The 4,987-nt window shown below is 49.8% G+C and overlaps 1 pseudogene; it reads right to left on the reverse strand.

Moving 5' to 3' along the window:
- Window positions 1-3,231: 3,231 nt before the first annotated feature.
- On the reverse strand, window positions 3,232-4,728 carry LOC144114965 (uncharacterized; annotated as a pseudogene).
- Between the last annotated feature and the right edge of the window lie 259 nt (window positions 4,729-4,987).

Genomic DNA, 4,987 nt, shown 5'->3' on the forward strand with positions numbered 1-4,987 from the left:
GAATGTCCCAAAAGAAAAAGTCTTCCCAAAAATCTAAGAAGACGTGTTCAATAGTTTCCGGGTTTCGGCATATGAAACAGTGATTTCCCCAAGGCACAAAAAAAAAACCTCCTCTTCTAGATACGTCTGGACTTCAAGAGTGTTCGTATGGAGCTTAAAAAAGAAACTTTGAACTCCACCTGGTACAGCCATACTTTTCACTCGTTTTAGAACTGTCTGCCATGAACCTGCACAGTACAAAGACCTGCACAATGGGACCGGAAGAAAGACATCACAAAGGTCCTTATAAAGTTCCTTTCGCGATACAGCTGAAAAATATTCCATTGAAAATCTCTTTTGCAAGACGCGACCTGCCACGTACACCTCTCTAAGGAAGCCGAAAATGCCCCCTTGTATAGTCCCCGAACTAACAACTAAATTTGGCAAGACCCTACCCAGCCTAACTTGACAAACAGTTCGCAGAAAGGGGTCATTCACGTCCCGAAAGAACATAAATTGATTCAAAAACTGGCCCAAATACAAATCCGTCAAACCTACTCCTCCAGAGCGGACACGATGAAACAGAATGGTTCGCCGTGTCCGCTCCCAGGTGCTTCCCCATACAAAAACCACAAAAACCCGGTGCAACCTCTGCACATTGACTCGAGAACAATGAATTGCTTGCATAACATACCAAAGCTTTGTTACAAAAATTATGTTACATATTGTAGTACGCGCGAAAATAGACCAACTGAAGCCTTTTAGCCTTTCGGCCTTCTCACGGACTTCAGCAACTTCGCGTTTCCAATATGGCACACTGTCGCTACAATTCTCCAGCGGCACTCCTAAATACCTTATGGGGGTTACTGTCCAAGGCATGTTCACGAAAATTGTTGGGGATGTGGGCCAGTCGCTGTGCCACAACCCCAAACATTTAGCCCAGTTCACAGAACAAAAGTTTTTCACTGTTTCAACCACAGCACGAACGCTTTCGTAGTCGGCACAAAATACCGCAATGTCATCTGCATACGTAAGAACGGGAACCTCCGCCGCGTGCAGACGGAAACTATGAACACTGCTGCTTTGAATTATGCTCAAACAAAAGGGTTCAATATACAGACAAAATACCAATGGTGACAGGGGGCAATCTTGACGCTCAGAGCATTGCACTCGGATGCGCGCACCCACCCCGTTATTCACTATCAACCGCGTCCTGCATCACCTGTACGCCATGGTTATGCCCTGGAAAATGACTGATCCTAGATTCACGTGCTCTAACAGAGCGAACGAGAGGTAATTTGGCACCCTATCAAAGGCTTTCTCTAGGTCAAGCTGGAGCATTGCGATGCTTTTATCGTCGCAACACTCGAGCACAGACCGGGCTGTGGGAATGTTGGTATATATAGTGTGGCCTTTAATACACAGGTATGATGTGGCCCTACTAATTCTTGCATAACAGTTTGCAGTCGTTTAGCCAGAATTTTCATGAAGATCTTAAAATGTACATTCGTCAGTTATATTGGTCGGTAAGCGGTAACTTGTCACAGTCTAGTTTCATCACCGCTTTTTGGTATTAAAATTGTGTGGGCTGTTGGAAATGACGGGGGAAGCATATCCTTGTCATAAGCCTCATTGAACAACGTAGCCAAAACTTGCACAAAATCATTCTCGAATGCCTTATAGAGCGATGCTACTAGCCCATCTGGTCGTGGAGACTTTCCAGGGCGGAGGCCTTTTATTTCTTTCCGCACTTCTTCGGATGAAATAGCCACTTCTAACCGTTTTTTCGTTTCATCACTGAGCATCAGCATTAAAGACAGGAAATGGGTTTTAAAGTCTTCGGTTCTTATTTTCGTGTAACCAAAAATCCCCGCTATAATATTCATAAAAGGCCCTCTCTATATTTGCTCAATCGGAGTAAATTGCTCCGTTCTACTCTATTTTCAGTATGTAATTCTTGTGGGCATGCCTCTTTTCCAAGCTGAGAGCACGTTTCGTGGACATTTCGCCCGCTATCAAGCGTTGTGCCCTCACCCTCAGGATCGCTCCTTGATACCGCTCCGTATCTATTGCCTCTAGTTTCCTCTTAACGGAGCGAATTTATTCGATGCATGCTTCTGGCTGCTTGCCCTCTTGCGCTGTCAAAAAGCTCAAGCCATCTCTAAGCCTATTTTCCTTCACTCTTTGTTTTTACTCTGTATCGCGCGATCGTTCATTGGCTGTCATTTTCGTTGCCTGCTTAAATCTTCCCAACTTCACTCCTAAAAGTTAATTGTCCTCGATTTGCAGTTCGCGTTTCGCCGACGCTGCACGTTCTGTAAAGATATCATCTTTCAGCAGATTTTCATTAAGTTTCTAGTTTTCCCACTCGAATTTGCTTTTCGTCCCTTCTATTTTTCCTACATGGAAGACAACAGGACGATGGTCACTAAACGGCACTGGTTGTACGAGGTATTCACCGCAGAATGGTATCAGTTCGGCACATACGTACGCCCGATCCAAACGTGCGTGACTCCTTCCCTGGAAATGGGTAAAACGAACACCAGAACCACACCCGAAACAATCGCCCACATCTTCGAGATGACAGAGATCAGTTACGTCACTCAAACAGGCAGTACTCGCATCTCTAGAGGAAGTCGAACTAGTCTTGCCGCGTGCCTTGATTACTCAGTTGAAATCGCCATGACAGACGACCAGATGGTCTCTATCACAATAGTTTCCAACTGTCTCAAAAGGCTTTCGCCTCTCTTCCACGTTAGTGTGCGCGTAAACACAGATGACGCGCCATTTTAAACCAGCAAATGTCATGTCACAGAGAATCCAAAGACCGAAAATGCAAGTCTGGACTCTTTCCACAATCGCTCCCAGAGACTGGCGGATCAAAAGCATGCACCCTGCCGAAGTACCCACCGCATGAGACACGCAAAAATCGTATCGGCTGCTGAACGGACGCACCATAATGTCGGTCTGGTCTTGACTCTCGATTTTGGTTTCTACAATAAATAATACCTGCTTAGTCACGAGTCGTAACAGATGATTTTGCGTCCTCCTGAATGAAAGACGTCTGACATTGATCGTGGCTACGACGAGGTGTCTTTTCAAAGCCGCCATCGCTTAGCAAGACCAGGCCACCAGTACGGCGCTTACGTTTGTACGCACAACGTCGCGCCGTGTAGTGTCGTCCTGCCATTATTAGGACTTTGAGTTGTCGTCGCGAGGAAGCGACGACGATCGTTACCCGCTGGTGACATGCTACTTTTTCACCTCGCCGGCATACCGTTGGATTTGTAGCAGACGTTGCCTTTGCTCCGGGCTCATTGCATCGACGTCTTCGCGGCGCCGTTTAGCAGCAGCAGGGTCGACCTCCATGGATTCCCCGTTGCCTTTTTCAGCGGGGCGTGGGATATCCTGCGGTTGCTCGGTAACCTTGTTCGTGACTGCCGACTCGGGTGGGCTGAGCGTTGGATCAGCAGTCGATGGCGTGTCGTTTTCCTTGTCGTCGCGCTTCAATGCAGCCGTTAGGGTCTCGACCACTGGGTTGGAGGCGGCCTGCTCAGCTTCATCCTCGTCCATACGCTGCTCACTGTTTTCGCCGAGTGTTCCTCGTCCAGCCGCACGAGCGTACGACTTCGTGCCCGTACGCGTGGCACTGGCTGCACCTGGGCACCTTGCAGTCACGCCTAATGTGGCCTGTGTTGCGGCAGCGGAGACGTATCGGCGCACGCCCAGGCACGACGACTAACAGTGTCCCTTTCCCGATACGCGTCTGATGGGGTAGGCGCTCGAGGCTTGCACCTTCTCGTAGAACCCTGGTTAGCCGCACAACTCGAGTAGTCGAGTGAGCGTTTTCAAACCCGCCGGTCTTCCATCTATCGCTCGAGACTTCTTTCACTTCGCCGTACTCAGTGAACGCCCGCCTCAGAGTTTCGTTGCTTACGGTGAAGGCGCACCAGTGCACCTTCAGCCGCCTTTCGTGCCTTTCAGGGTCAAAAACTACGCAAGGCTTCCCTTTAATAGTGTTATGCCCAGCGTCGAGCAGGTTTTATGCGAAGCATAATAGGGACACTACTTAGCTCAACCATAGCCCAGCCTGGCGCGGCCGCGACCACCAAGGCTAACTCCCGCTCCTCCCGCTAGGGGCGCTGCAGCCGAGCACGTTGTCTGACGTCACGACAGCCGAGGAGAGACGGGGCTCAACTCGCGCGGTCGCCGCGCGGCCGCGACCACCAAGGCTAACTCCCGCTCCTCCCGCTAGGGGCGCTGCAGCCGAGCACGTGGTCTGACGTCACGCCAGCTGAGGAGAGACGGGGCTCAACTCGCGCGGTCGCCGCGCGGCCGCGACCACCAAGGCTAACTCCCGCTCCTCCAGGAGATTGCTAAACAACGAAGAGACAAGCCTGACTTACGGGCAGGCGATACCGAATCCTTTTCACAAATCTATTATGCTTCGCATCTTAGGCTTAACCTTAGCTAAGCCAGGCCATTTTTTCTTGGCCTCTTCGCTGCGGAAGTTTACTAACCAGACGTGCGACATCTGGTATGCTCCGATACTGCCCAGCTGTTCGATGACGCCGGCTTCTTCCATCGGCTGGCGCAACCCTCAATCCTGTAAGGCCTTCCAGCGGTGTCGCAGAGAAGAACAGCCACTGTTTTCAGTCCTTCTCCGGTAGGCAGGGGCGGCAGAACAATCCTGTAGTTTTTCAAACCGCCCAAAAACGATGTTCCGCGGCCAGCATCGGCCGTTATCATAGCTCACGAAAAGCCAGCCATCCTGCGTCCTTTCACGACCGTGGCCGGAAGCAGAAATTACTGAGCCACCGCGCCGCCCTATTAAAGGCAACTATTCAACTTGTGACATTTGGACATTTTTCTACGCCACTCGTGTGCTACGGCATGTAGGGGTTACCTAGGCTCAGTCAAGCTGCACAAGCAGCTTTATAGTCATGAAACCCACTAGCTCAGTCTGTAAAATAAACATATTGATATTGGTAGCTGTTTTTCTAGCATT

The sequence above is a fragment of the Amblyomma americanum genome, chromosome 1 (assembly GCF_052857255.1).
Source record: "Amblyomma americanum isolate KBUSLIRL-KWMA chromosome 1, ASM5285725v1, whole genome shotgun sequence".
Lineage (NCBI taxonomy): Eukaryota > Metazoa > Arthropoda > Arachnida > Ixodida > Ixodidae > Amblyomma > Amblyomma americanum.